Raw genomic sequence first — 13,130 nt, 5'->3', positions numbered from 1 at the left:
CATCAATCGCTGAATGTTAGGCCACTATTGAAAACCTGGAAGCACTGAACGGCCGTTTCGTCCTAGTATTAGACTCCTCAGCAGTATATATTCACAATCCCGCACGCGTGATTAGAAGCCAAGACCTTTAGTCTCGCGTGCGAATGCTTAACCTGTAGGCCAATATTTTTTCCAGAATTTAATCTGCACATAATAAAGAGTCGTTTTCGTATGTTCATTGAAATCAGACTACTGAATTGATGGGTTGCATATTCCGAACATCTTTAATTTCATGACAACTATACGATAATTGTCTTATGATGACCCATTTACAGATTGTTGCATACCTTGTTAAAAATACGGTATATAAATAATACGCTAACCAGAAAAAAAAAATTCAAACCATCTAAACTCTGTCCCGGGAGTTGAAGGATCTTCTTTCAGAAGAATTATGACTCTTCATATTGAAAGCCGATATTCTTCGGAAGTCATGAGAACAATGTCTCTTCTTACAACCAGAGCTTCAATTAATATGGGTACATGGAATGTTCAGACAATGTAAGGGGCCGGGAGGTCTATTCAAATTGCTACGAAAATGAGGAGATACAACTTGACGGTGCCCAGAATCTGTGAAACACATTCAACCCAAGCTGGACAGAAAAGGATAGATTCAGGAGAGATGCTACTTCACTCTGGTCACGAGAAACAAAATGCTCCGCTCTGATGTTGTTCAAAGCAACAACAATAGCACTTACAGGATTGGAATCCCATGGATCCAGAATCGTCAAAGCATCCTTCAAAACAAACAAGGAGGGAATCATAATGAATATTATCCAAAGTTATGCACCCACTAATGATAGCAATGAAGACGATAAAGATAAGTTCTATGAGAAGCCGCAATAGATCATAGCGAAGCGCCCAGGGAAGGACCTGACTATCCTGGTGGGAGACCTAAACACCAAAGTCGGAATGGACAACAAAGGACTAAAAGAAAGGAACGAGAATGGCGAGAGATTCGCGAATTCATTTGCCTTCAACAAATTGGTTATAGTCGGCACAATATTCCCTCACAAAAGCATACACATATCTACATGGATCTCACCAGATCACAGCACAGAGAACCGGATATGTTATATTTGTATCAGTAAAAAGTTCCTAAGGACAATGGAAGACATGAAAACAAAGAGGGGAACTGACATAGCTTCACATCACTGCATGGTTGTAGACAAGATGAAACTAAAGCTGAAGAAGCACTGGACAACTGGAGGAACAGCACTACCAAGGCTTAATACAACCCTCCTTCGATATACTGACAAACTCAACGAATTCAAGACAGATCTCAGCAACAAGTTACAAGCCTTAAAAGATCTACTGAAAGAAGAGACTACTATAGAGAATAACTGGAAAGATATCAATGAAGCACTAACTTCGACGTGTCAGGAGGTTCTGGTCCGTAAGAAGCATCATCATAAGAAATGGATTTCTATGGAAACTCTGGACAGCACTCGGGAAACGAAGGACAAGAAGACAGTAATTAACAACAGGTGAACGAGAACAAAAACGTCAAGGCACAGTCCGAGTATACAGAAGCGAAGAAGTCAGTGAGGATGAGTATAACAACTGACAAGAAGAGAGAGATGGAAGGCCTAACAAAGATAGTGGGAATGGCTGCAATAGAAGGAAATATGAAACAGGCATATGACACAACGAAGAGACTGGTAGGGAAATATGGTAAACCAGAGAAGCTGGTCAAGTACAAAGAAAGCAAGTCAATCACTGAAATTCAAGGACGGAGGAACAGATGGGTAGAATACTTCGGGGAACTCTTGAATAGACCAGCACCATTGATTCCCACGGACATCGAAGCAGCATATACAAACCTTTATATATCTGTCACTCCATCAACGATCACAGAAATCAGGATGGCCATCAGACACGTCAAGAGTGGGTAAGCATCAGCACTAGAAAACGTACCAGCTGAAGCACCGAAGTCAGACATAGAAGTGACTGCTCTACATTCCATCCAGGGAGGTTTGGGAGACGAAACAACTGCCGACAGATTAGAAAGAAGGATATCTCATCATGATATCAAAGGAAGGAGATTAGAGCAGATTTGAAAGCTACAGAGACATCAAACATATATCGGTACCGGGTAAAGTTCTCAACGGTGTGTTATAGGTCAGAATTATGTAAGATATTTGTCCACTTGACAAATTGGAAGAAAAACAAAAACCTAAAGATCATAATAATGACTGAATAATAATCATCAAAAATTGTTAAAGGATTATAATAACTGATTAGGTTTTAAAATTACAAAACAATGAATTGGGAGAAAGCAAGACCCCAAACAAACTACAGAAGAGAATTAAGGTCAAGGAAAGATGAGAGGTTGGACGTATCGTTTTCGCACTGTTTTGCATTCTTCTTTTTATAAAGCCACGCAGAGTGATGTTCTGAGGTGCGTTTGGAAAGTGGCCAATGTAACCTGCCCCACGGGAGCAAGTAAATTTATAGATACATATCGATGTGGTCCAAAGCAGAAGTTTATATTTAGTTCATCCGTGAATAGTAGGCCGGCTTGAGAAAGTTATTAGAAGCTTAGCTGAACAGATTTTATTCAGAGATTTTGAAATCCCTTTATTCAAGAGTTCGGCAGCCGTATCTCCTTTTAATTCGATACTCATAAAAAAAAGAGTTTTTTGAACTGTCAGTACTTTTTTAGGATGCTGTCTTGGTATTAAGTTCCTATCGACAAATCTAGGTGCATAACCATTTCTAATGAGTATCTGTCAAAGTTGAAGTAGTTCGTCATCTATTGTGTCATTAGAACATATTTGCTGAATCCTTGAGGATAAAAAGTTGATTAAGTTGCTCTTTCCGCTAAATGCTATTTCGTTAGATCTTCTCAACTGTTCATCCTTCTGACTTACACTTTATTCATCTATTATTTCGGAACTATCTACAGAATCAGAATTCATAGAATGTTATCAGAATGAAAATTGGAACCACCCACTTCATCAATTCCTCAACTTGTCTATATGTCTACTTAGAAATGAATGATCATTTAAATCAAACAACTGTACGATCCGACTACTATTTCACTGAAATATGATCACCTCAGATGGCTCATAGTCATTTCCTCAGCAGAATGCACTTTTGATAAGCGATTCACTGAATAATTTTCAAGTATTAGAGATTTGAAGTGCTTAGCTGAACTTCTGTGAGTTCTGTATGGCGACATTTAGGCAAAAAATTATAGGTGCAGTTTTTTTAGTTCTTTTAGACTAACGGGACTCGCTGAAGTGAGGTCTTTCTTCAAAATTAGAATGAGATTTTCTATTAAATCAGTGTACTGAGGATATGATGAAGCTGTAAATAGACGACGGTATACAATTTGTTAGATCCTTTGTTCATGTCTTTTTCCGTAAAATGGGTTCAATTTTTAGTTAATAATACACTGAATAGACCTTCACGACTAAATGTTCTTTTCATTACCCTTTGAGTAAAGTTTCTATAAGGGCTGTTCGTGAATACCACTTATGACCATTGGAAATATGAATCGATAATAACCAAAGTATTACAAATTTTTAAAGATGGGCTACTGATATCCCCCTGAATACGTTGACACGACTCATAGTATTCAGGCTGCGCATTCCAATTAGTTTCATTATGCTATAGTTTATGAGGACAGACAATACAGTTTTCCGATTTTTGACTTACAACAGTATCAATCTCAGACCACCAACAAGTCTGACGAGCAAGTGATTTCATTTTATCTCCTCCCAGATGGGCGGAACGAAGGTCATCTAATACTGCAGATCTGAGTGGTATACTTTTAACCACTTGGTGCTCAATGGTGAAATCACAAGCACTCAACTCTAAATTCCATCTTTGGACAGTGATAGCGGATGACCAATGAAGTGACTTGGTTGGACGGCTAATGAAGTCTAACGCTTGGTGGTCAACTACGGTGTGGAGTTTTACACCAAGTAAGTATTCATGCAGTATATTTGCTGGCCCTATCACAGCTATAGTCCCCTTTTGGATCCGAGAATTTCCCTGTTCACCCTTGCTTAACCGTATCGAATGAAAAATCACAGTTTTCCCATTCTGCTCTAGAATAACACCTAACCTCAGTAGTAAAAATAGACCTTTTAGTCTATGAAAACGGTCTGACGAAAGCCCCGCCATTTAAGAACTATAAAGTGTCCTTTGATATATCCTCGTGCCATTGTTCTCTAACAAATTCTTTACTAGAAATTAATTCAAAAAGTACAGATAATACTTTTGTAAATTTAGGAATAAATCTAGAATAAAACTGAAGAGCTTCAATCAATGGTCTGATGGCTGAGATATTCGTAGGTAAATGTGCTTGAATCAATGGGCCAAGAAGACTCACATCGGATTTAAAACCCTTAGTACCTAAAGTATAGCCTAGCCAGCTGATAGAGTTAAGTTGATACTGGCACTTTAAAGTATTTACAACAAAATTAACCTCACTAAAGCTTTTCAATTTATTTAAAAGGCATTGATTATTCGGCTCCAAATTTTTAGCATGAACTACGGTATCGTCTTGATACGATTCAACATCTCAAAGACGAGTAACCATCTGATCAATAACCTCCTGGAGTATCACAGTCGAAACATTTAATCCAAGCGGTATGAATTTGTATTTGAACAGCTTGAATGGTGTATGAATAGTAGTTAGTCAACTAAAGATTTCATCCAGTGAAATATGTAATTATGCATCTTATAGGTCTATTTTAGAAAAATAGTTTGACGCTCGATTTTTATATAGTATGTCTTCAGTTTCTTCAGTGGTACAACTCTTTTGTGATACCCAAGTATTTGTCGTCAGGCGATAGTCACCACAAATTCTAGGTGCTCTTCTATTCTTCTTTATTGGAGCCACAATAGGAGTTGTCTAAATCGACGAATAAACTGTAGGTACCATCTCCTTGCCAAGCATTTTATATATCTCATTCTTCATAGTGTCTCCTCAACCATCATAGCACCCTCACCTACACTTAAGGTCGTACACGTTGAAATTTATCGAATCCTTTAACAAACGTATAGAATAGACGGTGTCATTCTCATGTATGACTAATCACTTGTCATAGCATACACATATATAACTTTTAAAGACTTCTTGTGTGTGTCCAGTCTCGTCAGATTTATTGCAATGTATATAAAGAAACTGACACGAACTACGAAAACGAAATTAAATTTGATAGACCTGTTGTAGAGGCTGATACTATGTCAAGCCCACATAGGTTGTTCTAGCCACTGAACAGACCAGTCTATTCATTCTTCTCGAGTCACATTCTTACCATGTCACTTATCCGCATATTAACTATGACTGTTTTTATTTGAGTGTGTTAATTACTTACCTCATTCATTATGTGTCTGTAACTATTATTATTTGACTATAAATATCGAGTCACTCTTGGTTAAATAGAGTTGGCCCACACCCCTCCTCCGATCCGTTTCGCTTCGTTCCTTTCTCTTTGTTTCCCCTGAATGCCTGTTCAGATCAATGTTTGCACGAAATATACATATCTAAACTTCATTTTCGTGTTTGACTTATTTTTATTCCGTTATTCACTAACGCGATTTAAGTCGATGATTATATACGAGGATTATCGGCATGTATATTTCGATAACAATCGTCATTATCCGATCTAATCGGAATCATATGTGGGGCCAAAAACTTTGTGAGATCGTGGATGACTATTTTTACAAACATGAAAACAGCTGTCCAATAGTTTCTGTTTTTTCAATGACTGTCTAACTATAGACAATTGGTGATGCAAACCAAAAACTGCTTCTTTTACAATGGGAATCAAATATATGAGAGGTATTACAACATGCTATAGTGATTCAGTGAAAGTTACCTTTAAATCATGGTCAGTCTAATTTATACCAAAAGACATAGAAAAATACTACAAAATGTCAACTTGCAAAGTTGATTTGGAATTATTATTTATTTTCAACTTTGATATATGACCAGGTTTGAAGACAAATCTTTCTAAACAACTGACTATTAATCACTGGATAACATATACCATAGACAATTACTACATTTTTGTATTTTAACTCTACGTTTAGGATAGTGTTTAAATGTTAGGCTATTACTAACAGGGAATATCTAAATTGATTCATCGTAACAACCGGACACAAAAGTAGTTTTACTTTTCCTGATAAAATTGCACTATCATGGCTTACAGAAGATAAATATACGAAATTATGATTAGAGAATTATTTTCAGTCCCAAATTCACTTATGCTATCTTTGCAGAAGAACATTTAATCAGCTCTTTCTCCCTCATAAGTTTCAAAAGTTGCCAACGACAACTGAATCAGAATTTACATGCTTTAAACGATGTACTTTGCCTTTAACTTGGCCGTTTTTTCGGATTATTAATTTGGATATATAATTGTAGAATCTGAAGAGAATTTATCGAAAAGAATATTCTTCGTTCAAATATTAGTCTTTTAATATGATGGGGATCTTTAAACGATTGAATCGGAATAGCAGAGATTCATGCAGTCAGTTCACTGTTTGTAACTACAAACTCTCTGATCCGGCTTGAACTGTATTGAATATCATCATGTAATGCATGTTTAAAAAAAGCAGCCATTTACTTTTGAAGACTATTAATCGGTACTTCATAAAAAATGGTCGGTAAAAAGAGGCATTCTATGAATACATTCAAACTGAAGCTTCTGTTCAAATCTCTCTTAATCCTCAGACTCGACCCCAGTGAAAGTAAAAAAACTTATGGTGTAGTTGTATTTTGAACAAAACGATATCAAAATACACTTTCTAAAACACATCCTGAGGCGTTCTAAAAGCCCTGATGAGCGAAAATTATCCTGATTTGCAATCCATTTTCAAAGATGATTTTTCATAAATTCTACGACATATTTTTATCAAAGTTATTTTGAATAAACTAAAATCAATATTAATTTTAAATTCACGCAAATTAAAATATTACACCGATTTCCTCTAGAAATGTTCTTATTTATTTTATCTGACGTGACGACTTGAAAAATATTAGACAGAACATTTGATACGAACAAGATAAAACAACTTTGATAAGAAAACTGTTATTGTTTATAAGAAAGTGTCAATATTTTTCTGAACACCTGACAGTTATATACAACTTCTCAAACTAAAAAATCTACCTATCAATCACACAGATCTGTTACCATTAAGTAAATGGTTTTCAAAATCAAAGTTTTGTACTGTCCACTTTTAGATATTTTATTTGGCATACGTTTGTCACCTAAAGGTAAGTAAAAATCTTAGTGAAGTGATAAAAAGAACCAATTTTCTGTTCATCTAAGTCTGTATCCGGATCATGACTTATAAACCACTGAAATTTTAACAAATTACTTTGTCAGCTGTTGGAATAAAATTAAGTTACTTACTTATAATGTCTGACTTAACAGGCCCATGGTGTTGAAAACGGAAATTTCTGTGGTAGTACTTGAATAGCATAATCTTATTCGATCGACTACTTAGAAAGAAAAAATCTATATGGTTCTAGATCAACATGGAATTAACAAATTACAATCGATTGAATGCAAGTTTTTATTTTATTGGTAGATCAGTTAATATTATAATGTAAATTATATTTGAATTATAATTATACTCAGTTTGTGGAGGTTGATTGAGTTACAGAGAATATATCATGAACTTATCTCAGTTAGAGAATGATTGAAAACCTGAAAGAACCGGAAAAATGTATCATCCTTGTATAGGACCCCTAAGCAATGCGTGTCCACAACCTCGTCAATATAGGCCTAACCCATGACCTCCTGTCTTGCACGCAAATGCTTAGCCTCTAGTCCACTGAGCTAGAATATCATGGTATATGTGATAAACTCCAGAAATATTTCCATCATTGTTAACGAATATAGCTACCTGTTATATCCTAACGAAGAATAAATGAATGGTAAATGTTAGGAGTTATTGATGGACTATTATTACATTTATTCTAATTGTATAACTAATAAGTAAATATGTTATACGTTTTTTCACATTCCTTTTATCACTAGCTTTTATTTGACCTATTGGCTACTGCAATACGACTTACCATTCTTAATTTATTCCCAATTTATTAGTTACAGTTCTCATACTCACAGTCACTTCCAGCTTCATCATGCATAATTATTTTTATGGTGTGGTGCGGTCTAGCCTGCTTATATATAAACCATGTATGTCTGAAATATACGATTCACTCAGTGGAGGTTGATACTTGTGTTCTGTAATGAACGGGCTATATACAGGACCAAAAAAGCTCACAACTGACTCAAGGCTGTCCATACTGATTAACTCAACATTGGTCATATAAGTCGATGTTCTGACTGAAGACTTTTATCAAATGATATCTGACCATAAGATATAACACTACCGTTTTTCGAGTTACTCATTTTTAGTTTGATAAATTATCAAGTGATGAATTCTGCTCCTTAAATCATCGGAATTGTGCTATATTAGAAATTCAAAGCCATTTGTCCCGTTTATAAATTTCGATAGAGCAATGAGAAGATGGAGTTGATCTGAAAAGTGTGATGTATTTGCGCTATACATTTCAAACAATCTGGTCACACACACACTTGTCAAGACAATTTATATGAAAATTAACAAAGGTCAATTAAATGAAAGTTCAAGTAAACAAGGTAATAAAGGGGAGAGAGAAAAAATTAACATCATATAGAATGAATAGGAAATTGTCGCATTACCCTAGGCCATAAAATGACTTAAGGATTACCGGGACAAATTCAAGGTTACAATAGATTGTTTTTGTACACAAAAGGGGTTTAAATTTACAACTAGCCAATGCTGAGAATTCGTCCTCGACAGTTCCTATACAACGTTTTAGAATCTGTGTTAATGCCAATTCTGTGCTCCGTTCCAACTATGTGTTTTGCTTTCGATGAACATGTTTTCCCATATCTCCACAAAACCCCCTCTGATCTATAATCATATGCTCACTAGTGACTGACTTCAAGAGATATTTACTTGAGTTCTAGTGTGAAGCAGTGGCCAGTGGAGTTCTACCAAGTCTGTTGTAGAGATATCAACTCACTGAAGACAATTGGTGAGCGGTCGCTCAAAATCGTGGATTGGTTGAAGCTAGACATTAACACCGTTGGATGCCGACTCAGTGGTCTGTCGGTTAAGGGCTTCGGCTCAAGACTGGTAGGTCCTGGGTTCGAATCTCGTGAGTGCGAGATCGTGGATGCGCACTGCTGAGGAGTCCCATAATAGGACGAAACGGTCGTCTAGTGCTTCCAGGTTTTCGATGGTGGTCTAGCTTCAATTGACCCATGATTTCAACTATGAAAATTTCCTATTCATTCTATATGATGTTAATTTTTTCTCTCTCCCCTTTATTACCTTGTTTACTTGAACTTTCATTTAATTGACCTTTGTTAATTTTCATATAAATTGTCTTGACAAGTGTGTGTGTGACCAGATTGTTTGAAATGTATAGCGCAAATACATCACACTTTTCAGATCAACTCCATCTTCTCATTGCTCTATCGAAATATTACCAATTACTAAGAAGACAGAAACTTTTTAGTGACCTATATAATCCGTCCAGTGTTTCCAGGTTTTCCATGGTGGTCTAGCTTCAATTGACTCACGCTTTCAACTATAATAAAATTACTAAGAAGACAGAAACTTTTTAGTGACCTATATAATCAGATGGCTAGTTTGTCTTCTTATCTGAAAGCTGAAAATTAAGTGCTTTGTTTGAAGTAAACACCTCTCATGTTCACAACTATTATTAGCTGCTGAATAAGCAAACGTACAGTTATAAGAAACAAACTAATTCCTGTTAAGCTATTTATACGGTGAATAGAAACAACGGCATTTTCTATCATTATTATTTTGTATTTGCTTCACAATGGTATGAAAAGTGGTATAATGTGGGTTAACTTTTCATTAACTAACTTTCATCTATCGTCCTTTAATTTCATGGACCTGATGTGAATAATCACGTCAAATATTTTTGGATGAATTCTTTTTAACCAATATAGTACTAGTGAGAGGTAATTTTCAGAGTTGTAGTGAGGTGTGCCAGTGGAGTTGAACCGTGTAGGGTGTGAGGTAGTGGAAGTTGGTTACGCGATATCGTAAACTGGTTGATGAAACTAATCAGTAACAGCGTTGGATGTCGGATCAGTAGTCCAGAGGTTAAGCGTTCTGGTGCGATACAGAAAGTTCTTGGTTCAATTTTCGTGTGCAGAATCATGGATGTGCACTTCCGAGAAATCCCATGCTGTGTCGAAACGGCCGTCCACTGCTGCCAGGTCTTGACTGATGTAGAACACTGATCACTTCATTGTCTCAATTAAGACTTAAAAATCTGCACAAAACCATACTGTTATTAGAAGTTTATTTCTTTATTACTTTGTGAAATTAGCCGAAAAGTTAATTTTAATCATTATTATCGGTAATATATCCCATTTGACCACATATTGTCATTTTTTAGCTATTTCACAAATGGAATAGACTTAAGCGTATATGCCGTTTCAGTGAACTAAATATTTGAGATTAATTACAAATCCCTGTTCTGAATTCGTTCACTGATAATCTCATGAATGAACACCACAAAAATAAGAAAAAAATTTTTTTAGTGCATAGGGTTCTAAATTGTTTTCCAGTTGATGTCAGCCTATGATGAAATTTAACTCTAAGCAATCCTAACAAATTTCATATTTCGATAAATATATTTATCGTCAATTGTAACGAACATGCTTAACTTTTCTATGGATAAAAATATTATTACTGGTTAAAACATTAAATATTTCACTTGACCATTGATGATTATAATATTAAAACAAACGAGAACTCTTTTTATAAATGAACTAAACATGGATACTTTAAAAATATGAATTTAAACAGATTAAATATAGACATATACAACTCTGATGTACATATTTCTTGTAACGAATAATCACTTATCGTATTTATACTTTTTTTCTCACTTAAAATGCAATAAAGCTTTATTTATACTCAGCTTTTAAATTTACTACAGAATAATCTTACTATTAATTAAAATTAATTTACCTTATAAGTAATATATCCATTTATATGGATGGATTAAAACGAAAAAGAAATGAAAAAGAAAACCGGTAAATCACTTACAAAAATGATAAATTTGTTTATCATAATATCGTCCATTCTAATTGATTGGTTATTCTTTATTCAGCTTTTTTTAAACTTTTCCCTTAGAAATATATATATTATTTTAAACATAAGTGTTTATCATAACAAAATATGAATTAGATACAGAGTATAGTATATATGTTTCTGCTGTAAAACTGAAAATAAGATCATATGAGAAAAAATATAGATATATGGAATTGAGAGCAGAGTAAAGAAAACGCGAAATTGTAAAAGGAATGAATAAATCATATGTATAGAGGATAGGAGTAGGTGAGAAGTAAAAGAATAAAATGGATAATATGATTAGATGAAAAAGTATTCACTGAATTAATCATGGTCAAGAATACATACTTACTCACACAAATAATTACCTGAGATAAAGGTATTACATAGGTTCCAAGTACGTTTTACAATAATATATTGTATATTATGTTTCGTATGATAACAGATAATAGTAAAAAATAACACAAACAACTGGTACAAAATGAGTTTTTTTCTTTAATATCATAGATTGAAAAAAATTAATTATTGAAAAGTTGAAAAAATTTGTTAAGAATTTCGTAGAAATTATTTTTGCATCAACGTTATGATGAAATTTTTTACTCATTTTATTAATCGAGTTATATTAACATGAATATAAAGTTTTTTTTTATAATACTATAAAGATGATCTGAATTCATTAAGCAAACAATCTCTGATAAATCTTTCGATGTACATTCACCAGTAGCAAGTTTATGTATGTTCAGAAAAAGTAAAAATTAGTTTAAAATTATAAACAATTAAAATAAAATTAAGAAATGGATTGACTGTGCCTTACATATCTCATAGAAAACCGATAAACCGGTTAGAAGTATCAGCTACCAGATTAACGAATAAAAATATAAATGCCAATTACTTGCTTCATTTTCATGTATGGGACCATGCGGTTGAATGATGAATAACTTTTAATCTAAGATATACATTATTTTCACTTATTAGGATATCAGATTATTCACTTTATTCAATATTTGGCCAGAATATCATAAATAGATGAAATAACTTCATTATGGATTATAATTCTGTCTGCATTGGTACTTCACACGGATAAATAATGGTTCCCTACTGTGAGTTGGTGGAAAAATTTAATAGTTTTATTTGTCAATTAATTTTCCTTATATTCCAATACTCAGCAATTCTCTCGTGAATTTAGGCTATATCGAGGCAATACGCACAGTATGCACATATGCCAATTAGAGACTGACCAGTTGCAGTCCTAAAAACATCAATGGGAAGATCCAAACAAACAATACTAAGTAAATTTCAACTTCACCCCATTGCACAAGCAAGTGGCTATCAGGACTCAGTGGCCGAGTGGATAACGCGATGGCGTTTGAAGCGAAAGATACTGAGTTCGAGTCTCAGAGTGAACATCAAATCTGAGATGCAGGTACATCCAGCTGACGAGTCCCAAATAGGACGAAACGCGCGTCCTGGATTCCACTGCTAGCCACTATCCATCTCTGCTTACCATTGTTAAATATGTTGCTAATGTATCCATCTTTCTATTTTCAGCTTATCCAGACACATTAGGCTGTTTAGAACATCAAATATCATGTCTGATAGTTTTACTTAGGAAGTATTACACGTATCGTTAATACTACTCATACTTTTCCATACTCTTGATCAACAACATCCTCACCTTTTGCCAACGAGTATATTAAATCATGTTTTCAAATAGACATGATGGGTTTGAATGTACTACACGTTATTGATTTCCGATACGGGCAATTTTCAAATAATATTTGTCAGTATATCAGCTCTGAATATTACAATTTATTTAAGTATTATTTCAGAAGAGGTATCTGTTTAATAAAGAAGCTTAGTGATTCACATTCATATAATGAACATGAACTGCAACCGAAGAAAATAGTATTTTAAACAAGATTTTTAAGGAGATATCACTGACGTTTTTGTTAAAATTTTAG

The 13,130-nt window shown here is 34.3% G+C and overlaps 1 non-coding gene across 1 annotated transcript; it reads left to right on the top strand.

Moving 5' to 3' along the window:
- The first annotated feature begins 12,506 nt into the window (after positions 1-12,506).
- Positions 12,507-12,573, top strand: Smp_tRNA_02036_Gln_TTG.1.1. Its single transcript has one exon. It is a non-coding gene (tRNA).
- The last annotated feature ends 557 nt before the right edge of the window (positions 12,574-13,130 follow it).

This window comes from Schistosoma mansoni, chromosome 7 (genome assembly GCF_000237925.1).
Source record: "Schistosoma mansoni strain Puerto Rico chromosome 7, complete genome".
Taxonomy (NCBI): domain Eukaryota; kingdom Metazoa; phylum Platyhelminthes; class Trematoda; order Strigeidida; family Schistosomatidae; genus Schistosoma; species Schistosoma mansoni.
Note: the sequence above shows the minus strand (reverse complement) of the source record. Positions and strands in the feature narration are given on the sequence as shown.